General features: G+C 39.9%; 1 pseudogene across 1 annotated transcript in view; it reads right to left on the bottom strand.

Moving 5' to 3' along the window:
* Window positions 1-2,490: 2,490 nt before the first annotated feature.
* Window positions 2,491-25,339, bottom strand: part of LOC103587973 — a 24,753-nt pseudogene continuing 1,904 nt past the window's right edge. Inside the window, exons 3-5 of the transcript XR_550275.1 lie at window positions 25,106-25,254; window positions 17,497-17,611; window positions 2,491-3,952 (exon numbers count right to left, since the gene is read on the bottom strand). The product of XR_550275.1 is annotated as an uncharacterized LOC103587973 (transcript). The remainder of the gene's footprint in view (window positions 3,953-17,496; window positions 17,612-25,105; window positions 25,255-25,339) is intronic.

The raw sequence follows: 25,339 nt of genomic DNA, 5'->3' as shown, positions 1-25,339 counted from the left end.
TCCCTCTCCCCCCTCCCACCCAAGTGTGTCCCCTCCATTTTCTTGTTGTAAGAACTTCAAAAAAAAAAGTATGGTTGTTATATCTTCTTCCCCACCCCACCCCCGGTATTTTTTGGTGTGTTTTTGGGTAAATTAATTTGTTTATTTTTTTAGCTCCCACCAATAAGTGAGAACATGTGGTATTTCTTTTTCTCTGCCTGACTCGTTTCACTCAATATTATTCTCTCAAGGTCCATCCATGTTGTTGCAAATGGCAGTATTTCATTCGTTTTTATAGCTGAGTAGTATTCCATTGTGTAGATATACCACATTTTCCGTATCCACTCATCTGATGATGGACATTTGGGCTGATTCCAACTCTTGGCTATTGTAAAGAGTGCTGCAATGAACATTGGGGAACAGGTATACCTTCAAAAAAAATAATTCCTAATCTCCCTTCAGCATATTTATTGGGCATCAGTTGTTACTTAATACAACAGCTCTCCTGGGAGAAAGAAGTCAACCTTAAAATAAATGTTTTCCAGGGATAAAAAGAGATCATTGCAACAGAAAAATACCAGAGGGGAATAATCATTATATTATAGAGCAATTTAAACCTTATAAACAAACGATATATTTTAAAGCCATATCAAAGCTATAGAACTGGCCAAAACTGAATATATTTTATGAGGTACTGATTACTGAGAACAAAGGAAAATCCAACTTGAAGGATTAAATTCCTCTCAAAACCAGTCGTTCACTTATCTGTACTTATGTCACAAAGTGTTTATGAGTTTGATGTATATTCCAGGCCTAAATCCCCTTTCCAGAGAGCAGAGACTTCTAATCTGCCACATTCCAAACCGAAATAGATTCATCAGCATTTCACATATATAAGCACAGCTCCTAAAAGCCATTAGCAAAGTGGAGGATCTAAAGACACAAAGATTTCCAAGTCTAAATGTAATGGTCTTTAATTTCCTGAGACACATGCGAAGAGAAAAAGTTTCAGTTAAAGAGAAAAGCAAAAGCAAGACCACTGCTCCTTTACAGAAACTGGCAAATCAAGAATGTATGCACAAAACACCTGGATTTGCTTTCCTGTTTCCTTGCCAGTGACTTTTTTTTTTTTGGGGGGGGGGAGCAGTTAAGATTAGCTCACAGTCAAGCAAACCTTCAGAGCAATGAATTACACACCGACACACAGACACACTCTCACACAAAAGAGAGCAAAGCTGATGCTATTTAAATATCATGAAATATTTTCCTAACCATGCACAGATGGAAGTACAGACTTTTCTGCCAACCGCCTGGTTCAGAAACTTTGCTCTATTTTTAATGATTTGGTTCAGAGGACCCGTTTGTGATTAACTTCTGTGTTGGATGGCAAAGCAAGTAAAGTTCCTGACCCACAGCAAAGAACACAGAGAGAAGCTTAATTATTTTTAAGCGGCCAGTGTAATACTGTAAACCATGTGTAGGGACAACTAATTTGTCACAGAGCTGTTGATGATTGTTGCAGTTTGGAGCTGTAGAGTTTATCAGGAGGGCAGAAAAATCCAAGAGATCTTTAGTAAGTGACACCAAAATGAAGTTTTTAATGACAAATAGATTTTCATCCTTAAGAAACAACGATGGAGCAAGAAATGGAGAGGAAGAAATTAATAATGCTGTGAGGACTCATCTTACCAGCACGAGAAGTTTCAGTTTTGACTAGGAGCAGTGAATAGAAAGCCAACAGCTTTAAGCACAGGAAATGGACTCGGATGCAAGGAGAAGTTGGTCAGGAAATTCAAACCATAGTATTCAGAATCACACACTAGAACTGCTGAGCAAGATGAAATCCCAGAAGAGAAGTAGAAAGAGAAATGATGTTCCAGCAATAGGACAGAAAAGATGGTCAAAGTATAAGGGCTGTATATTTTTAAAAAAAAATAGTTCCCAAGTAAGAAAACTATAACCCCAAGTAACAAATTACTGTAAACACAGAAAGAAAATAAAATACAAGGCATCCAGCTAAGATCCTTGAAGGTAGATTAGGGCTTAAGCCTATCAGGCTTTTATTCCTAGAGAAGCTTTCTCTTGATCAATAACCCCATAACTTTAAGACATTCTGTATTTAAGACCTTAATGAATCTAGAAAACCTCAGAGTCTACTGAACAGTAGGCCATGGAGAGACAAAATATCTCAGGAGTAATAGTTATTGTTAGAAATTACATTTGCAACGAGTCCAAGACCAATGCCAGAGTGATCTGGAAATTTAAAACACAAAACAATAAGCACCTACTTTCTTCTTAAGGAGTGTAGAAATGGAGAATAAAAACAGAACACCCTTTTCAGGAGGCCCTCAATAGTGAAGTTCTGCTCCTTCAACCACTAACACTGGCTATTAGCTTTCGGCTGGGTTGGATGACATGGCAAGACCCTTAGAACGCACATCTGTATTTGTGGGCATCATAAAATTTCAATAATCGGAAGCAATTCAGAGAGTCATCTTGAGCAGAAGAAAAAAGTCTAAAGTAAAGGATGACTTCTGCTACATATATATATTATTCCTTCTCTGTTATGCAAATAGGTGAGACATGTGTATGTGTGTGTTTATAGTAAGAGACTAAAATTTTTTCAAAAAAAATACCCCAGAATTTCTTTAAAAAAAAAAAAAGGCACATCTACTTCTGAATTATTTATAGTTGCAAACGGCTTCAAAATACCAACCTAGTATTATTACTGTAGACACTGGTCACAGCTTAAAAGTGTTTTTATTTCATTTACTCATGTTTCTATTTGCTGTAATACTAGCCACTGTGATGGGATTTGACCTGTGTCTTTGTCCGTAAAACAATCCTATAAGATATGTAAACATGAATTCAATTTTCTTTTAGTCAAGGAAAGCAAAACTATGGTTGTCAGAACAAGAACTGCTTTCTGTGGGATACTCCTGTTAAATGAAAGCTATTCAACTTGAATCAATTGCTGTATCCATTCTCCAATACACAGCAGATTTATATTTCAGAAGGTTTCTGACAGAGAACAAAATGTTACTGAAATATCTCTTCCATTCCTTTTGTCCTACATAACATTCCATGGGCTGAACTCCCAACAAGGGGCATATATTTGTCAGCTTCTGTTTACACTCGTTCTATTCTAGTTTGTCTTGGTTGCAAATTTTCCTTTTTGACCCTTTCCTGACAACACATTAATATACACTTTTTGGTTGTGTTACAACTTGCAATAAAGAAAAACAAAATTTACATGTTTATCCTGTGCCACCTTGAAGCACCCATATTTTTAAAATAAGCCCTGCTATTTAAATCAGTGATAGAACATTTTTTTTATATCTGCTTATGTAAACAGAAGAAATCCAGGGAGAAAATTCTTCCAATCCAACAATCCACACATTCCTACACACAACCAATCACTTGAGTATTTAAAAGCTAGATCTGTGGCGAGAGACAGGCTAGAACTGGCACGAACAAGTCTGTGCAAGATGAATTTATCCTCCACTGCCTCTATTCCAGGTCATCCCAGGACTATGCCCGTGGGCAAACGTCAAAATGGAAAGAATGGATTGGTGCCTCTTTTCTAGTATATTTGTGTAAAGACTCCCCACGAGCTCAAGAGGGAGTTGCTGCTCTGCAAGTGACAAAAGGTGTGTCCCTGCAAGCAGATCAAGCAGAACATTTAACAGGGTCCTGGCCACTAATGACTAAGCCTATGCCAGCTCAAAACCAGTCAGAAACAGATTTTAGACAATGGGGAAGCTAAATCATTGGTTCTCAGGGATGACGTCCAAGAGGAGGTCTCTGAAGCTGGGTGTCATCCTTTAGGGTAGCCCAGAGTAAAATGGTGACACATTATGCCTCCTGGCGAGTTCATAAATACTTTGCACAGCAAAGACACCAAGTCCCGAGGACTTCCCACGAAGATCTTGGGGCAAGAAGAGATGTTCACCAGCACTTTCTGTTCTGTGACCTGTTAGAGAGAAACATTCTTAGCTACTCCATCACCAACCAAAACTCCCCACCAGGCTATTTCTCCTTGACTCCTGGGGGAAAAAGCTGTAAAGAGATTGAGAGGGGACACTCAAGAGAGAGATGGCCCTTGTCTCATTTGCAGCAGCACTAATGAGGCTTCCAGATACAAAATCTGGCTTCAGTCAAGTCAAAAAGTGAATCAGATTCTAAGTATTTCTGCAACTAACACCATGGTCACCAGCTACAAAATTACTTCTGCAAAGAAAGTAAAAGCTTTATACCAGTTATTATACATGCTTCTGGCATCAAGAGATGGGCAGTGCTTTTTACTGTAAGATTAACAGCTAGCTGTTGTTGGACAGTTGATGCTTAATTAGCATGGAAGCAACTCATGTGTCTTGCAGATGCAAATGTCCTGCACTGGCTGCCTCCTGCCCAGCAGGCATATGGCTGATCACAGGTGACTGGATGAGCTTCCTCTAAGCTCTCTGTAACATGCAGTAGAAAGCCAGCAGGGACCTACAGCTAGGGAAATGATGTGACCATAGTATCTTCCCATCCACATAGGAAAGAATCTCAGAGAAGAAGGAATCAGATTTCAAGATTCCTCATATGAGATCAATTTGATTTCCTGATGTTTTTAACCTTGCTGACACAGGCACATTAAAGTAAATGTAGCTCAACTTAAAAGATGCAGTGGCTGCAAAAGGAACCACTCTCTACCTATCCATCAAGTATAGGCTTAAGCACTACAAAAATATCTAAAATAAAAATTTCTAATCAAATACTTCAAGGAGTAACTAGGAACTGCATATATTCGAGGGACTGGGTTCACACATTTCTTCACCTTTCCAGTTCCATCTCAGAATTGCTCTATTGGGCCAACTCAATTAAACAAAGTCATGTCTTTTCATTTTACGAATTCAGAGACACAGCTGCATAATTCCTGAGTTGTCTTGGCTGTCCAAGGTAATGGAGAAGAGCACTGAACTACAAAGTCAGAAAACCAAAGTTACACGGTACAGGCGACATGTATTTCTAGCCATTGGAACCTGGTAAATCAGTCAACCTCTTAGGTTCTGTTTTCTCCCCTAGAAAATGAGGATCATCTCTACTCAAGGAGTCATTATGACTACCACTGAAACAGTGTATCCAGGGCACTCTGAATTCTGTGATGGACACAGCAACCACTACACATGGTCTGGACAACTGTGGTTTTTACTGCTGTCTGTCGTTACTAAGTCAAAGGCTCAGATTGCAAAACACCATCGAGAGAAAAGGGTAGTTTTGACTAGTCCCCTACAAGAGAAACAAGAAACAGGACTTTCATCGCAATGAAGTCTTTGAAGACCCTGGACATTCAAAATAAGAAATTAAAAAAACAAATTCTCAAGAAAATCATTTCCTGAGACTTCAGGGCAAAGTGTTAAATTAAGTGCACCATTTAGACACAGAAACTTTGAGATTAGACAGGTCACCAAATGGTCTCTGCACAGCAGGACAGCAAACAGCAAGTGTTTGTTCATTTCCAAAGATTAATAGCCCTCCCTCCAGGACTTAAAGATGATATGAACTGTGACTTCTAGAGTTTTGTCTGGAGAAGGCTCATGTACTACAGGTAGGACCGATGTTTCAAGGTCACATTCAGAGATATTTTTCTTCATTTTAATGTTGCTTATTGCTCACATTCACCTATTTTAATCTCTGGGATGATTTAAATAGATCTCCAGTCTGCTGGAAGGAAAAAAAAAAAGTAGTCTTCCTCCTTTTTCATCTGTTTACACATATTGTTAAAATAGTACTGTTCATTTGGATGATGCTGAGATGGAAAAATAAAAAATACAACCTGTTCCTTGTAAAGAGTAGAGAAAGGTACAAAGGGTTACAGGAGCTTAAACAGAACAGGAAAGCCAAAATAGAACACCAAAATTTGGGCTCAAATGTTATCACCATAATTCCTTCAAACTCACTAGAAAGCAAGGTTCTATGGAAAGAGGTCTTTAAATAAATAACTAGATCAATACAATAATAGATAAACTTGTCTTATCAGCTATTACCACTTATAAAAGAAAAAAAACAAAAAACTAAACTGCTATCTTATGAAAAGTATCAGATCAGGCACCAGAGAGGCAGCAGCTAGGGGAAAACATTCTTTCTGGGCTCCTTATATAAAGGCTATCTCCCCCCTTAAAAAGCCCCAATTTGGGGTTATACTTCTCCCTGGTTTGGGTTGCAGTGACCCGGACAGCTCCAGAGGTAAACTCAAATGGAGCCCAGACAAGGAGAAGAGTAATCCAAACAAAATTCATCCAGACTCCTTTCTGCCCCCACTGGGAGCCTTCCAGAGCAGAGCAAGGTAGACAGGACTTTGAGGACTTCCCTACAGGGGATATGCAGAAGATAGAGGGCCAGGGCCCCAGTTCTAACATATGGCCACTCCCACCCACAACCACAAATGGACACCCTCTACTTGAGAAAAGTGTCATCACCTACCACCAACTGGGAAACTTCTAGACAAATTCACATGTGAGGCAGAGGAGGTGGATGGCCACCTGACTGGCCAACTCAAAGGGGCACAGATACCACCTTCAGATTGCCCTTCTACTCCACTGATCTCATTCCTGATGGGTGGGGTTATCTGTGCAAAGGAGGCCCTCAGGGTCCATCCCCACACTCTTCAAATGGTTCCCCTTTCCATATGGTACTTTACCTGAGCCTGATCAACCTCGCCTAGAACTCCAGAACTACTCTCTTTCAGATAAAATTATCTCCTTGAGATAATTATTTCACTAGGAACTTTCACCTGATTTGGAGAGTTGGGTGCCAAGAATGCTTAAGAAAGACTGATCAAGGCCAAAGAACATATATCAGGAATGTGAACCTCAAATTCATTCATTAATTCAACACAACGGCTGTGTTTCTAAGAATCTTCAAGGAATCTAAATTCGATACAAATTTTCTCAATATGAAGAAAGGCAGTTTTAGACATTCAAAAGCAAAGCCATTTTTCCTGTATTGAATTTTAACAGTAATAATATCTTGCGTGTTATAAGTGCAGTACTATAAAACTTAAACATCACAGAGCAAATCTAGCGTTCTGTTACATATAGCTTTAGTTCCAGAAATTCATAATTGAGCCTTTCTTCATCCTTTCTTTCTCTTTAATACAGCCTTCTTGCACATTATCACCTTTATCACTCATTGTCGTGATGCACAAAACACAAAGCCACTTCAACAAACAGGTGCCACAGCTTTTTCCACCACTGTGATCCGCTGGACCCCATGCTGGTCCCAGACAACAATTACAGAAGTCATGGTCTATGTTAATAGATGGAATTGCATCCAATTTGTAACATAAAAATTCCCATCATAGGGGAAATGCCCGTATTTACTGCAGGCTTACTGTATGCCAAATGCCGAAAATGGGGTGAGACAGGGGAGGCCCTCCTATCACTGAGCTGGGAAAAGGGTTATGAGGTGTTAGAAAAGGGGAAGAACAGGGTGCCGTGGGAGTCTGGAACAGGCAGCAAATCACCGTTCAAGGGCTCCCTGAGGAAGGGACTCTAAGCTGAGATTTCAAGAATGAGGGACAGTTAGTCAGACAGAGGGGAGGGATGAACTGGGTTCTCAGGAAGGTGGAACAGCAAGTCTAAACACTGGGACCCAAGAGCTTTTAGGAGGAAATGCTACATGACTGAAGGGGAGTGAATATGGGGCCACATGTGACTGAGAAGGCTGCAGTGATAAGCAAGGTCCCCAAAACCTACTAAGCCAGGTTAAAGATCCTGGGCTCTATCCTGAGGGCCATGAAAAACCAGGGAAGAGTTAAGGAAAACAGAGATGCAAACAGACTTCCAATATTAAGAAACGTTCATTTTGGCTTCAGAGAGGAAACAGGTTGGACCAGAACAACAGTCCATCTAGAAGAGCCATATCGGAGGTCCATCACATGCCAAACCTCCCCCACCCAGCTGAGCCACTGGCCCAAGTTCAGACCTTGAAACCAGACTTCTTCAAAATTCAGTGCGCCGTAATAACTTCGTATAGCATACATTATACGAAGTTATACGAACAAAGGAAAATCCAACTTGAAGGATTAAATTCCTCTCAAAACCAGTCGTTCACTTATCTGTACTTATGTCACAAAGTGTTTATGAGTTTGATGTATATTCCAGGCCTAAATCCCCTTTCCAGAGAGCAGAGACTTCTAATCTGCCACATTCCAAACCGAAATAGATTCATCAGCATTTCACATATATAAGCACAGCTCCTAAAAGCCATTAGCAAAGTGGAGGATCTAAAGACACAAAGATTTCCAAGTCTAAATGTAATGGTCTTTAATTTCCTGAGACACATGCGAAGAGAAAAAGTTTCAGTTAAAGAGAAAAGCAAAAGCAAGACCACTGCTCCTTTACAGAAACTGGCAAATCAAGACACTGAGGGTTGCGATCCGTTGCCGGACACGAAAAAAGACAAAAAGGAAAAAAAAAAAAATTCAGTGCGCCCAACCACCTGCCCAAAGAGCTATCTCCAAGGAAGAGCTACCATCAGAATGGATGCAGAGGAACATCGTGCCTCTCTGGTTCCAACACGGATGAAAATCAAAGCCAAGGAGCCCATCCCTCAGCCAGGCAGCCTGCTGGGTAGCAGGACTATGTGATGGAATGTGTAAAGACCCCCAACCCAGGATAACAGTTATACTCTGGCTTGACAGATCTCTCCAGGCCCAAGTGAGGGAGCCTGCCAGGCACACTTCCACATCATTCCAGAGAAGGGCTCCCTGAGAAACACACAGGTTAGCAACAGAGGGCAGAGACCCCCTGTGCTGGGCAGAGGAGATACAATAGCCAGGAAACTGGCACAGGGTGGGGAACAGTCCTGGAGTGAAGAGCAGGTGGGAAGAGAAGGGGAAATGGGCCCTTGTAAATAGAAAGCACTAGGTTTCAACAGGGAACAGTTCCCATGGGGAGCAGTGAGCAGAAGAAAATGAGAACCATTCCCAGCAAAGCCACGCTGTTGGCCGGCCTGGTGCAGAATCTGGGCTACTCACTTCTTCCTTCCAGGTTGGCCCTGGGTACAATCAGAAGAAGAGACCAATCATAGAAAAACTGTACTTTCATACAACAAAAAGTGTTATCACGGAAATAAAAGAAAACTGGACTAGGGAAATATCTGCAGCAAACATAACTTTTAAAAAAAGATTAATATCTAGAACACATAAACAGTTCACACACATAGATTAGAAAACATCAAGACACCCATTTGCTAATTGTGAAAAGGCCAATTAGTAAATAATCATAGATGGAAATGTTCTAACTCTGAGAGGCATCAAAGGAATGCAAATTTTAAAACCAAGATACCTATTAAATTAGCCAAAAAATAATAATGAAGAGTCCAACATAACCAGGTTGAAGTAAGACACGTTCCTATGTCATTAGAAACTATGTAAATTGGTACAGGTCTTTTGGAAAGCAATTCAGAGCAAACCCCTTCTAACTTAGTAATAATCTTTCTGATATGTGCTTGTCCGAAGCAAATACTTAAGTGTGCAAAGATACTCACTGTAGCTTTACAATAATAAACAATTAGAAATAACTGGAATGTCCAAAAATGATAGGAAACTTCAATTAAGATAAAACAACTTGATGAGATGTTATATAATCTTTGCAAATGATAATTGTATAGCCTAGGCTGCAAATGAGAATGCATGCTTATGCTAAATGCAAAAAACAAAACTGAAAAAAGATATATGGTATACTGTCAAGAACTTGGAGACAACACAAAGAAAACATGATTTATGGGCTGGGAGGGTGGAATCAAAGGAAACTTTTGCTCTTATCAGCTTTCCTTTATTGTTGTAAGGTTTGGGCAATAAATATTTAAAATGTAGTATTTCTATCAATCAAGTAGTGGTAAACATCCTTTTCCACGGAGCAGATCAACATTCGGAGAATATCACATCCAGATCAGTGAAGGGGGTCGAGTCCTTCCCAATTTTCAAAGGTCCATTTGGGATTCAAACCCGGCCCATGAGATAGCTGCTCTGAAGGGCTCCTCCTACCCTGACTACCCTCAAAATACAGCTCTTTCCTCTGATTTTTTTCTAGCTCTTAAATGCTATGCCTTCCCATTCCTTTGTGTGTGTGTGTGTGTGTGTGTGTGTGTGTGTGTGTGTGTGTGTGTTCACACGTGCATGTGTGTTTGTTGTTATTAGTCATTGAGATCCTATCATATGCAATATATATAGTGAATGTGCATTTGATCCTTCCAACGATCCTGTAAGATTGGTGTTGTTATCATTCCCATTTAAAAGATGAGAAGATTGAGGATCACAGATTTAAGAAATTTGACCTGGGCTATACAGCTAAGGAGCCAGAGCCAGAATTCAAACCTCAATCTCCCTGATCTCAAAGTCTTCCCCCTTTACCTACCATTAGTACTGCCTCTTCCCTTCCTCTCTGCCTATGAAACGAACAAAATAATATAAAGCAAAACAAAAAACTCTAAAATGTCACCTCTTCTATTTGCACTAGCTGTCTAAAGAATGAATCAAGAGGCATCAGTGTGAACTGCTTATAAAATAACCAAAAAGACAAGGGAATGCTTCACATACTAATTGGAAAAGTAGATGCAGAAGAGAAAAAGAATTACCTAGAGACTAAAACCTGCACCTGCAGGTAAAACCAAATGACATCAAAAGGATTTCTACTTGCAAATTAAAAGCAGAATATGGCCCTTGATACCACTGCTTAAAAGAGCAGAGATTCTGCACTCCTCCTGCAAAAAAAAAAAAAAAAAAAAAAAAATCCACAATTGGCTGGAAGATTCTTTCCAGTTATAACGCATTCCACCTCCAGAAATGGATGTTGTTCAGGGCATGGTAGCAAGAAAAGTTAAAAGAAGCAGAGGAAGTATTAAGGTATGAAACTAATATAGCTGGGGTGATAAATGATTTTAGGCACCACTTATGACTTACTCTATAAATAATGACACAATAATAGCTAAAATATAAATTCTAATTAAATACAAAACCTAACAAAGTCAAACAACAGCAAATGATGTTTGACAGAAGCAAAGGTCCTGGGGGAGCTGAGAGGAAGAATTACAATAAAATATATTCCTGGAACTGTATAATATCAGAGGCAGAAGGGGCCTGAGATCACTTATTTCAATCTGCTTGTTTGAAGATGGGGAAACTGAGGCCCAGCAGCATAGAGTGAGCAGCCCAAGTCAAACTATCGCAGAGCAGGAAACAAACTCAGTCTCCAAACTACCAGTCCTACCGGTTTCCACCACACCACACTCCAGAACACTGAAAAGCTACTCCACTTTAAATCATATTTTTTAAATGAGCATTAAGCAATCAATAAATATTCAATCCCTTTTTATAATTTTCTAATGCACAGGGACCCATTTAAAAAAGAAGTCTAGTTTTGATTTCTTTCAGAAAATTGCACACTGCTCTGTGTTTAACCTAGTATTGAGTGAAATATTAACAGGCCATATAATGGTTTCAGTGTTCCTTCAGTAAAGCTAAACAGAATTCGAAAAACATATCCCCCAGGCCTAGAGTGGAGTTTCTGGAGCACACATTAAACTCCATGCTCTGTTCAACAAGACCATCACTGTTAAGTAACTCATCAGAAAATAAAGAGGGAATTACCAAAGGGGAATTGCCAAGCAATTAGTTCTCTGAAGCAGATGACATACAACTGTTGTAGGGAGGAGCTTCCTGGTTAGTCATATGTCAGAGTCAGAGCCTACTAATCTGTAAATAAAAACGCATCACATATGATTACAGCTGTGATGCAGGCTGGGGCTCCCAGGCGAGAGCACGGGTAGTAAATCTCACGTCCTCTTCTGCTCCATGTGTCTGTAAAGCAAGATGTTGTCTCTGCAGACAAAAGAAACCAATCCTTGGTAATTCTTATTCAACATAAGACAACTGGTCTTCCCTAAGCAGACTAAGAGAAAAGTGATCTTTCTTCTCTATTACTTTGACATGAATAGGTCAAGATTCATTCACTGGTCCAGTGAAAGAGAGAAAATAAGAAACTGGGAGGGGAGAGACAAGACGGGATGGGAGTTCTGAGGTTCCTTATGGCCACCCTGACTAAAGTGTGACCTCTTTTTGCTTCACATTTTGTTCTTAGAGCTTGCATTCAGCGCCACACCACCACCCATAAAACTGGAGAGATAAATAGTTCCTATCTGCCAAATCTTGCAAACTGAGCAATGACCCAGGGAAGCTCTTTGAAGAGTCAAAAGTTCATCGTCTCACTGAGACTCTTGATGCTGAACAACATTTGAAGCCAACTTAAGCCAGTCCCCCAAAAACAGATAAGCATATTGCCACTGTCATCATTTTCTTCAATTAATAATTATTGAAAGTGCACAGGAATCTCAGGGGGAAGAGTGAGAGAAAAGGAGGAGACATTACAAAGACAGCCTGTATGGGACAGCCTATATCAGAAAGCCTGCATATGACTCTGAATGGACAAGCAGGCATCAAAAAAGATGGATCATTGCCCACAAAACTTTTCCTGATCCTGACCTCTGAGAATACGCCATTCTGTGTTAGGCTCTTTAAATATTATCCTGGGCACACCCTTCCTTCTGGACTGGACTGCAAGCTTCTTAAGGACAGGGCTCAGAGCTTGAGAAACAATCCACAGTCATAAGAGTGTAGGCTGGGATCCAAGCATGACTCTATCAATACCTGGGCAACCTTGAGCAAGTTACTTACCCTCTCTGGGCCACATTTTCCTCATCCGTGAAATGGAGATGGTAACAGTGCCTACTGCAAAGGACTGCAATCAGGATTAAATGAGTTAATGCTCGGAACAATAATTGTGAACTATTGATCATCTCCATATTCCCTTCAGAGCCTCTCTGGCGTAATTCCTCTCACACACTAGATCCTCATTAACTCTTTGCAGACAGAATGATCCGCCCCCTAGAGCTGTTTTCTCCTTCCCTCTTACTCCTGTCCTAACCTTGTCTTTGATGAAAGTTAGGTAAGTCACTGCCTTCATTGTGAATGATTTTGGCCATACAGACAGCCCATCTAAATTAACTCAGGACCAAAAAAAAAAAAAAAATCTTAAATAAACCTCAAATTTAATTACATTAAAACAGACCACTCACTAACACCAATGTAACCAGGTAATTTCCAGACTTCCCTTTCACTAGGAGCCGTGAAGTCTTAGGCTAACTTTCTCCCCAAAGCTAAGGTTCACCAATTCTATATTTCTTTATTTTTTATAAAGTATATAAGGGAAGCCAAATTGAATAAAGAGCTGTATTCAGTAGCTGAATATATATATTTCTTCTTTTTTTTTTAATGAAATAGCCTCATATATATACATGGAAATATAATTCATGGGAAATTTATATATATATATATATATATATATATATATATATATATGCACACACACATATATGAGGCTACTTCATAAAGTTCATGGAAACATAGAATTAAAGATAATACAACTCTTTCCATGAACTTTTTGAAGTACACTTATGTAAGTAGATACACACTTCTCACATTTAAGAGAGTCCGCAGAAAGCCTCCAGAAAGCCTCTAAAGTTACAAAACACACCCATATTAATGTGATTTATCCAAGTACAGTAAACGAATTGCCACAAATGAATAATTGCTACAGAGTCAAGTAGACAGCACAATGTGATTTACACATATTACATGAGATGAGTAAATCAACGGTGGAAAAGATCAAAGGAAATGCTGAAATTGTTAATACGTACAGGGCTTCACTGAGAATCTTCTTAATAAAACTGTTTAGAGGAAAATAGAAGGATCATTTGTTTAAACGAAAAGAGATACCGCATGTGCTGAATTTCAAAAGCAGCATTCATTTTCTTACACACACACATTAGATTGAGCTAAAATTAGCCCAAGTTCCTATTTTCTTAAAGGTCTTAAAGGAATAAAGGTTTCAACAAGATTTCATTGAGCCACAGTTCAGTTCCCAAGGTGCCTGAGCTTCCGTGGAAGACCCCCCACTAATCCACCCGGACTTCATCTCAATTCCTCGCCCCACCCTCTCCCTTCACCCCAGGTCTACAAGAGGAGGCACAGCAAGGCTGTGCATCACCAACGCTCAAGCTATTGTCCGCTGCTCTTACCTTCTCTCTATGCATTCTACACCGGCTGATGTCATCCCCGGAACTTAGTCATCCCTGCTGAATGTCAAACTTTTTGCCAGGCAGAAGAACCCAAAGCCCAATTTCAAAGATCACATTTATGCCAGTGATGCCTCCAAGTTTATCTCCAGACCCGATCTCTCAGCAGTTTTATTCCCATACTCTTTACTGTCTACCCAAGTCCAGAAACCCAGATGTCCACTAGCACTGCAGCTTCAGCCAAAATGGCCCGGTCAGTAATATACCATGCACTTGCTTATGTCCCAGCCACTTAAATGGCTTTCCTCCTGCTCTATCCAGCTCTTCCCACAGAAATGTGATCCAGCCATCAGCGTTCAACTCAAATGACCCCTCCCCCTCCTCCTCCAAGTCTTTCCTGATCGTCCCTCCTCAACTTTGCTCTTCTGAATTCCTTCAGTGTTACAGCATACCCCAGCAAGTACAGCCCACCCATTCTGCTTTGTATTGGTTATTTCAGAGCGTTTCTTCTTTCCCCTGCCTGACCGTGAAGAACAGAATCTCCTTCCAGTAGTTCTTACTCACTTTCATTCCACAGCACCATGAAGTACTTAAAAAAAAAAAAAAAAATACAGGATGAATAAATGAATGGATCACTTCTTTAAATAGACAGTGACTGTCAACAAGTTAGGTCGTAACTTGCTATAGCTTTATCATATTTATAAAATAACTAAAACCAAAAATAATTGTAATCTAGGTTTTAATTTTTTAAAAAAACTTAATGAACATAACAGAGTACAACGTGAATGACACCGTTTGCCTGCCCAGGTTTAGCCATCAATCGTGAGGACTGTAATGGGGCTATTATTTATGCAAAATGTTTAGATACTGCTTATAAGTTTCCTTTAAATGCAATCATAGCAAATGTCAGCTGCTTAAAATTCAAGGTGACTTTGCACTACTTTGTCAGTAATACAATATGAGTATTCATAAGACACTTAGACTTGCTTAATAGACTATAAAAACCTGGGTCTCTTCTCATTAAGCTGCACATATTGACCAAGAAATATGACTTTTTGCTGCCCATTTTTTCACAATAAAATTCTTGAGATATTTGTTATGACAAATGACTCTCTTTAAACACTACAGGATAAAAAACAATAATTGCATGTGTATTCACCCCATATGCAAATAAACTATTTCCTCAAAAACTTAAATGTGAGGATTTTTTGCCTAGCGTGTAACTGTTAAAATGGGTAATACCACAAAGAGATAAAATAGCAATAAGACACCCCATCCTTTCCATCCAGCTGACACTTGTAGATCTTAAGAGGCTTACCTTTGCATGTAACTCCAGGTTATTCTATTTCTACTTAAAGAACATCTCCTTAATCCACAGCCAATAGCAGGTAAAGACTCCAGTTCCATATTATACAAGGATATAATGTTTGTGATAAATCCCTCTCTCCTCCGCCTTGCCCCCAATAGGACTTTTCTAGCTACCCTTTCTGAGGCCACTTCAGTCACTAAGATTTTTGTTTGTTTTTACTCAGACTGCAAATAACTCTATTTATGCATGCAATTCATCAGTTCATCCTACAACAATATAAAAAAAAACATATGCATCCTATCACTGTAAGAGTTGTGATAAATTCCTAATTTAAAATTCAGAAAAATAAATAAAAGGCTCATTGGCTTTGCAGAGCTGCAAATGTCTACAGAGATGATCCAAAGATCAAGGTCCAGGTATATTTACTTGTTCCTAGTCAGGTATGGTCCAGGAGCAACCATCACAAAACAAGATCATTACTATCACCCTGTCGAGAGATAAGTTACATGCTAACAATGATAGCTTATGTTAAAAGACCACAAACCACACACCAGGCACTATTCTACCCACGGTACACATATTATTTCAGTCCATCCTTACAGCAGCCCTGTAAGAAAGTTCTAGTAGTATCTCCATCTTATACATGAAGAACCTGTGGTACAGAAGGGGCATAGGGCTGCTCAAGGTCACAGTGGAGGCTCAGGATTTTAAATCCAGATGGGCTGATTCCAGAATTCCACACTCTTATCTCACATACCAGGGAATTTATACGTCACTTAAAAACTGGATCTTAAGGGGCCGGCCCGTGGCTCACTCGGGAGAGTGCGGTGCTGATAACACCAAGGCCCCAGGTTCGGATCCCATATAGGGATGGCCGTTTTGCTCGCTGGCTGAGCGTGGTGCTGACAACACCATGTCAAGGGTTAAGATCCCCTTACCGGTCATCTTTTTAAGAAAAAAAAAAAAAAACTGGATCTTAAGTGTAGAGAGGGAGCTCTTTAAATAAATCTGGTGAATCATTTTTTAAATGAAACTTTTGGTAAAGCAAATATCCACCTCTTGACAAATGACTTTTGAAAATCCAGATTTTCAGACATAAGGTTTGGTAAAAGCAGACTGTGCATCTCACCAGGAGGGGAAATAGAATGGGACCTGGGAAGAGCTTCCCCAAGACCACCCAACCCAGCAGTACCCACACCTGTGGAGCACCAGTACCTAGATCGATAATCCCAGGAGACCAGCTGGGAATCTTCCGATTCAGGAGGTCTAGGGGGGAGCCCCAAATTCTGTTTTTTTAAGTTCTCCAGGTGATTCTGCTGACTAGCTAGGCTTAGGAACCTCTAATCTAGTCTATCTCCATAACTTTGGGCAGGACTGTTTCCAAAGCAAACAGAAATTGATCTATTTTCTATTTCACAATCTCCCTTGGTTGCGTACAACAGTGTTCCCAAGCCCTAACGGCCCCAAGTTCTAGCTAACTTTCATCTCTCTCCTGATTTCCTTTGAGGCAGTATCCTCTTGTCCTCTTTTCAACAGACAGCTATGAGTCATCAACCCTTGCATACACCCTGTGTCTGCATGACTCTCCAGCCCAGAAAAATTTACCGTATGTGAGGAAATCAGGAAGTTGTAAAATCCAAACAGACACAAAGAAATTCAAGATTCAACAAATACTGGTTGCCACTGAACAAACACGTCTCTGTTTCCTACGCATGTATTATACTACAACAAAAAACTAAAATGTGAAAATGGCAACTTGGGATAACTGGTAGCATAACATTCTTAATTGCATTAAAGAAAGGTGACAATTCAAATGGTTAGGCTGAAGCCCCATACAGCAATAATCAATTATCACAAGTCAAATGCAGACTTCTTCATGAATCAAATAAAGTAAACCCAAGACAGATACTATAATGCAATTTTTAAAAAAGACTATCTTGGCAACTTCTCAATTTCCCATACAATACAGTTTGCAATGAAAATTACATTCAACAGTCAACAAAGTGCCCAAGCATGGCTGGTAGGCAATTTTCCCAGATCAGTCTCTATCCTCAGACGGAAAATAGAGAGCATCGCAAAACTCTCACCTGACACGTGATGCACTTCCCTGCAGTGGCAGTGGAGAAGGAGATTGTTGTACAAGGATGACAAACAAATCTGCAGCTTGAATGTACCACCCTGGTGACTTGTTGCACGATGCTCCTGCAATGGTCCAGGGAGTGCAGGAGAAAAAATCCAAAATGAAAATCAGAATAAACTGCTTTAAAAAATAGTCTACTTTAAGTGCTTATACACTGAAACACGAATTTTAAGAACATCAAATTTTGCATTTTGTTTTATGAAAATTACACAGATAACCAGCCAGCTCAAAAGGCAGGTCTGGTTTTCTTCAATAGGGCTTAGAGGAGCCAACACACAAAAAAGTCATCCCTTCAGTCAAATTAAAAGCGTGGTCTCCCCATGTGAGCCCATCATTGTTATTGTTTTCTCCAATGATTCTAGCCAATCATCTGATAAACACATGCTGGTAATCACAAGGAATATCAGGTGAAAATGGGCATGGATTGAATAGTAATTGAACCAAAGCCTAAGCTTAATATGGCATATATTATCTATCAACATGCAACTTGAGAGACAATCACGAAAGAGCACAGCTATTGGCATACCAGTCCAATGAGATAGAAAAAAGTATAAAATAAAGAAAAAAATTTTAAAGTGTGCGCATATTCACTAGACTTTCCACTAAACTTTAAATCATTTAATTATTGAATGTATGTCTATTTCATTTTCATTTTGCCACAAGGCCTTGCACATGGATAAGTAAAAATAATCCACTGTATGATGAATGAGTGAATGCGTGAATAGATGAATGAAAGAATGAATGAATCTTCCATATACCTTTCCATCAGGGAGCCTGGTGCTTGTAGTAGTTTTTGTGAGGTAAAGACCTATGCATAGAAATGGAAGAAGTTGAGGACTTGATCTGCTAACATACTTTTTAACCCTATCTTTAAAATTATATTTTTAAATACTGGTCATTCCCAATTATCTACATTAAACAGAAAGAATCAGTCATACAATTATTATAAAATAATCCCCAAACTAGTAGATGCTGGACTGAAAATCAGTCTTTGATTACGGGAGTTGATCTGCATATTTGTTTAGGCTGATTTTAAATTTAGTTTGGGTTTCCTAAGCTCACGCCAGGTAACAGTAGGAAGGAGAAGGCCCAGGATTATATTGGGTGTCAGAAAGAAACTATTCTGGCGCTATGAATATGATCTCCAATGTGAATAATCTGTAAACAGGTAACTGAGCCAATTATCCCTGGGTACATGGCAACACATCTCAGTAGTCATGATTATTTTCATCCATACACACTCACTATTTTTAAGAGCACAGCCCAGCTGGGAAGGAAAATAACTTCCATTTCTTTCCAGCACTTTTCAAAGTAATGAATAGGAGCCAAAGTATTCTTACTTCTAACTAACCCATTCACCAAGCATTTATTTAAGCATCTCTTGCATGCCTGGGGCTGATATGCAAAAGAAATAATTATTATAGTCCTTGGTTTCCCCACAGGTATTCTGTGTATATAGAGAAGGAAGGTAAACTGTTGTAGACTATAACATCTTTTAAATACTTAAAAGACACTGTCCCTCCACCAAGAAGCTTGTTGAGTCACAAATGTAAATAGTGGCCAAGTTAAATAGAAGTTCACAAAATTCTATTTAACCTTACACAGTTCTTCTTGGAAGGGATTCTTGATTTTATCTATTGACATCTCAAATGAAGCATCAAAATACTCGATAATCATTTTTGAACAAGGTGCAGGTACCATGGATTTGCAGACAGTGCTTTATGAGCTCACAGTTGGGAGAGTGTTTGCTTATATATCGATGTGTGTGCACACAATCCTATTTACATATCACCTGGCAGATAAGGTTTTATGGAGTCCAAATTACAGTCTCCTCCTATTCTGCTGAAGTGCAGAGAACAGTCAAACATGATGCAAATGCTGTAAAATATTAATTTACTCTCACACTGATATGCCTACTTATTTCAAAAGTATTTTTGTTGCTACACTACTTAGGGTAATAAAGGGAGTTAACATAACTGGTTGTATTCCATCAGAGGGAAGAAACACAAGGATAAAAGCCAGGCAGCATAGATTTGTTGCAAAAACACCCAAAGGATATATAAGAAAATAACCCATAGAATGTTTTCTACAGTGATATACACTAAAAAATGGAATATACAACATTTAAAAAGCATAGCAGAGCACATAGTACAATACTGTTAATAGTGAAAGATTACCAAGAAAGATGGCCCAAATAATATTGATATGATGGTCATTAAAAACCAAGAGATAATGTGGGAGAGGGGGCCAAATTAAAGGCACAATAAAAGAAAATTTGTCATATACAGTGACATAAAAATTTTCTTTGAACATTGGAGGCACAAACGCTTCTAGGTTAGCAGCTATGGTAATTATCACTAAAAATTTCAGTTAAATAACTCCCTCAAAAACTTGTCATGTTAAAGGGCACCTAAGTAGAAAAAATACAGTTCTTCTTAGCCCAAATCAAAACACCATAATCAGGGGAACCTCTGCCCCTTGAAGTCTCAAATTCTTTTTTTTTTTTAAAGATGACCGGTAAGGGGATCTTAACCCTTGACTTGGTGTTGTCAGCACCATGCTCACCCAGTGAGCAACCAGCCATCCCTATATGGGATCCGAACCCGTGGCCTTGGTGTTATCAGCACCACACTCTCCCGGGTGAGCCACAGGTCGGCCCAAAGTCTCAAATTCTGATTACACTACAACGAATTTTCTGAAAAGTAATTTTCAGGTAGGATAAAATTTTTGCTTACATTATGGTAATTATCATGGCATTTTCATTATTCCACAAATGGATGCATTAAAAGTTATAGAGAAATCGATAAAACATTTCTGCAAACATCAAATATGTCAAACAAAATATAAAGCTTGTTGCTTTTTTGTCTGTAATAGTCCTAAACATGTTTTAGAACATATGGGATGGTAATAATATGCAGTACAAATATTTATAGTACATTAGCCTGAAAGGTTCAGATTTATGATTATAAATTACTACATTGATAAAGACAAAAACATAAAAATATAACTATGAAAGAAAAAATTTAAAAAGTGTTCCTACAAATGAAGATTATTTCCCTAAGCATTTTATTACTTCTGTAATTTTAAGCATTTATATGTTTTTAAAACCTTGTTTCAATTATAGGTCTTTCAGCCAACATTTTAAAACTTCTATAAAATTAGCACCCTATAAACTCATTATTATATCACTTCCTACAGAAGTTTTGAATGAGTAAATTTATCATATCAACCTAAATTAAATGAAACTAAAATGTGAAAAGAGTAATAGACGACTAAAAAATTCATATCTTTCAAAAAAAAGGAAGCCTTCTATGTAATGCCCCCAGAACACAAAATTATTTCTATTAGGATTTCTGCAATTTATTGTTTTCAGTGCTTTTAACAAAATAAAGGCCTGCTTCTGATAACCTTGGAAGTATGACCGGAACTAAATCTGTTCTTTGAAGCCATTAAGCAGCACAGATCTAAGTCTCTCACAGAAGCCAATCATTCAAACTATTGAATTACTCTGAAAATATAAAGCAATGGAAGTCAAGTAATCTATCTCCCCGCTAAAAATGATAGTCTGTCTTGCTGTGCTATGTCACTTCATCTATACAAACATCAAAGCTTTGCAGAATCTAAACTGTGTGTTATTTTCAGATAACTGTAGTTTAAAGAATTAACATTCACTCCTACATTTACCTAATTACGCCAGTTTCAGGGGTTTAGTAAAAAAAATGTTTATCGACTAACTTCTAATAGGAAACAAAACGAGCCGGGTATTACAGTGTGTTAGTCATCAGAAACTGTCATTCAAGGTATGTGCAAAAGCAAAACGTACTTGACATTTCAGAATGGAAAAAAATAAAGGCACAACATTACACAAAAGGAATATGAACCCTTGAACTCTATAATAAAAACAAAAACAGGAGTCACAGAAATGTTTACTAGCATTCTAATAATCTCTCAATGCTGGCCTTTCCCAGGACTCCCAGACAACTGAGTTAGGTATGTTGAAACTCACGGCCATCTACAGGCTCTTGGCATAAAGTCTGATGGCCAAAAAGTTTTTCTTTAACCCTTCTCTAGGAGGAATAGACAATTCAGAGGCCCTGAAACGTAGTTATTTCTGATAAAGCCTCACTTCTGTTTAGCAAACCCTCTTAAAACAAAATCCAGAGAGGAAAATATTGTCTTTCACAGTTCCCAATCAAGTACAAACATTTTTCATATTTTTAGCATAAAAATTTCATATTTGTGCACTAAAAAATACACGTTCATATTTTACTGCAAATAAAGCAATTTTCCGTATGTTGCAAAATATAATCCAGGACCTCAAAGGCATTATGTAAAATTTAAACTTCTGTGTCTTATTTTATATCCTAGTTTCCCATCTATTTACCTCCCAGAAATAATAGCTCTAGCTAATTTTAACCACAGCAATGCTTCATCTGACTAGGCCACAATGAATATATCAACCACATAAACTCACTAAAGAGTAGAAACTCATAAACCACCTGTGAGGAAAGATGAGTAGCTCTCTCAATCCTAATCCTAGGGGAAAAAATTTACCAATTTAGCTATGCAGCCATAAAACTGTAAACTGATTGGCAGGTCACAACTAAATCGAGCATTATTATTCCCAATTATTTTTTCTTTCAAATACCAGCGTTATTAAAATATGTACCCTTATTTGGATATCTTGAGCAGCACAGAGCTCCAGCAACTAAAGCTACTTTTTCCTTTTCTGCCAGAATATTATTTTTCTTTGCTCAGCAGACTTAATAAGGTGGTGCCCTAATGCAAAGGTTAGAATGCTGCTCTCTAAATGTTCATTAAATTATATCCTAAAATAGAGTACAAGTTATTTATTGCGCAAAAACGTAGGCCTATATCATCTGTCATTTAACTGAGAATTTTACTACCAAAGATCATTAAAGATCATGGCTAACAGATCCAAATTAAGAATGAATACATTGAGAATGTATGCCTATGGTCATACCAGTTTGTGTTATGATGGCTGTAAAGTTTTAAAATGTGACAATGGGAATATACTTCCCAAATAATTATATTATATGTTCTGAGTAAACCCTTTAGAAAGCCACCCATCACTATCAGCCATTTAAGTTCCAAAGGATGGGCACTCTTCACACTTGAAAGGGTTAAGTGCCTGCAAGGCCAAAGGCACCAGACTGCAAAAGAAAAGTTGCTTTAGTGAGCTCTGAAAGGTTTCTAACAAGTACCAAATACTTGTTGATCTGTTCACAATAAACACCAGCAGGATTGTCAGGCTCCTTTCACTGTCTAGGGAGATGCATTTACATACTGCACTCAGTAAGAACAGCTTGTGGGTCTCTTTTATAAAACTTGAGTCTCTAGAAGCCTCATTCAGTGTCTTCCATCCAAATGACTGAAAGAAGATGCAATTGAAATCGTGAAGTCTCTCATCTGGCTTGGGCAGCACAAATACTGTGCATAAAACACATGGAGTAGTTCAGGCACAAGACAAACCCACCTGAATGGACAAGGAACACTGTCTGTTGCCATGGCAGCCTGATCTAATTACATGAGTGATCAGGGCTGGAGTAAGTGCAACGAAAACCTACACCACTGACGGGTATCTACATGATGAGAAGGACAGGCAGGCAAGAGGTTCAGGGGAGCCCTTCAACCTCTGCTTTATGCAGAAGATAGCATTCAAGCCCATTTATTTGCAAAGCCGCTAAAATATTGACTGATGCATGCACAGTTAGAGGGCAATCAGAGGAGATTAAATGCCACAGCATTAGCCATTACGGCGCAATCCTTTCCAAGAGTTTATGTGCAGGATTTTCTCCTCCTCCTCTCTGGTGGTTGATTTTCTCAAGCATAAGCTTCATTCCAAAAAAAAAAAAAAAAAAAAAAAAAAAAAAGGCTCAAATATCAAACTACCTTTACCCACCAAATAAACCAGAGGGTGGGCTTAACAGGGGCTTCTAGGAACGGCAGGGCTCCTCAGAAACCCAAACAGAAATGGCTTAGCTAACACTGTTGAAAAAGTAACTAGCTATGCCTAAAAATAACCGCCAAGTAACTACCCACTGCTGTGTGCAATATATAACGATGATGTTTAAATATTAAGAACAGCCTGCATTATAAAACACAAATGTCATTGAGATGTGACTACTAGATTGCCAAAGGAGAACTTATTTGCATACACACATTCCCGTGCATGCACGACAGCATGTGCAGGGAGAATGCCACTCTAAGGCATTACTTTTTATTCTGTGCGTGTAATAGGGTCTCCTAATTTTGCTAATTGTATCCTGTGGATCTCCCGGGGAAGCTAAGAATCTCTTCGGGGACAGAACCAGTTTGGAGGAGTCCCTACTGCACAGCATACGGTAAACAAAATAAAAATAGCTTGCCGTTCCTGTTAGCCACATCGCGCATTATATAACCAGCTTCCGACTGGCTTTTTCTTTCTTTTTTTTTTCTTTGCCCTTACTACTCTTCAGCAATTTCCCCATCTTCCCAAGTATTTATATTACTCTCTTATCTGTAGGATTGTATACCAAGAAAGCAAAACAAAACAGAGCAGCCACGGGATCGAAGGGAACCCCATCGACCTTAGGAACTGATTTTTGTTTTGTTTTGTTGGCAGAGTCTCGATCATCACCCTGCTTCCACCCCCCACTAAGGTTCTTGCTCCATCTCCCTAGAAAACCCGAATTGTTTCATCATTCCCAATCAGCCCCCTACGCGGCCTGAAATAAAATGAAAGCACAAGTCACGGAGTTTAAGAAGGCGGTCTGAGGGCGGGGGGCTGAGAAGGGGTCAAGGAGCTGCAGAGTCAGCCAAAGTGGCCACCGAGAGGGCCCCTGCACATCGCAACAGCCCCCGGACCGTCGCCTGGCGCGCGCGCGCGCACACACATATACACACACAAATACACACACACGCTCACGCCGCGCTCCGACACCGCCTCACCTCCCGCCCGGCCGGCCCCCTTCCCTGCCCCCTGCGGGACAGGCCTGCGCGCAGCGCTGGAACCACGTAGGAGGCGGCGGCGGCCGCGGGAGTGGCACAGTCTCCGGCCCGGCCCAGAGTGAACGAGCAGCGGGGCTCCAGGGCGCATCCCAATCCCCGCAGCGCCTCCTCCGCCGCGGCCGCCTCCTCCTTCCCCTCCTCCTGGCTTCATTCACCCTCCCAGCAGCAGCCGCGCAGCCTTTCACTCCCGGCGCAGGGCAGCGCCCGCCGCGGCTNCTCCCATCCGGCCCCTGGCAGCCCCCCTGCCGGCCGCCCCTGAGTCCACAGTGGGGGTGTCGGCCCGGGAGGCTGGAGCCGGGGACGGTTGTATGTACACACACGCGCACACACACACACACACACACAACACGACGCGTCGATTTCCTTCGCTCCTCTTCCAGCTGTTCTCAGTGCAGCCGATCGGGGTTTGAGGTTTGTTTGCTGGTTGTTGCTTTTTGCCCCTCTCGGGAGAGCGGGGGGAGGGGGGATTTTAATCTAAATCAGGGGAGAAGGGATGGGGGAGGGGGGAGAGAAAGAATCAGAGGAGGAAAAAAATAGCCACTTACTGTAAAGTGTAAATGGATCTGGGGTTGCGTGGGGAAGGGGGGCAGAGGGAGAGAAACAATGTCTCGCGGCTGCTGTTGCTCTGGCTGCTGCTCCACGGGGCTTGTTTTGGATCCCCCTGCAGTGAAACAGGTCCTGTACGGCTCCGCCACTGTAGTAGAAATGATGTCTGCGGTATACTCCGCTCTCTCCTCCTCCTCCTCCTCCCCCTCCTCCCGCTCCCTCCCCTCCCTCCT

This window comes from Galeopterus variegatus, unplaced genomic scaffold (genome assembly GCF_000696425.1).
Source record: "Galeopterus variegatus unplaced genomic scaffold, G_variegatus-3.0.2 Scaffold508, whole genome shotgun sequence".
In the NCBI taxonomy this organism is placed as follows: Eukaryota; Metazoa; Chordata; class Mammalia; order Dermoptera; family Cynocephalidae; genus Galeopterus; species Galeopterus variegatus.
This window is presented reverse-complemented; position numbering and strand designations above follow the sequence as displayed.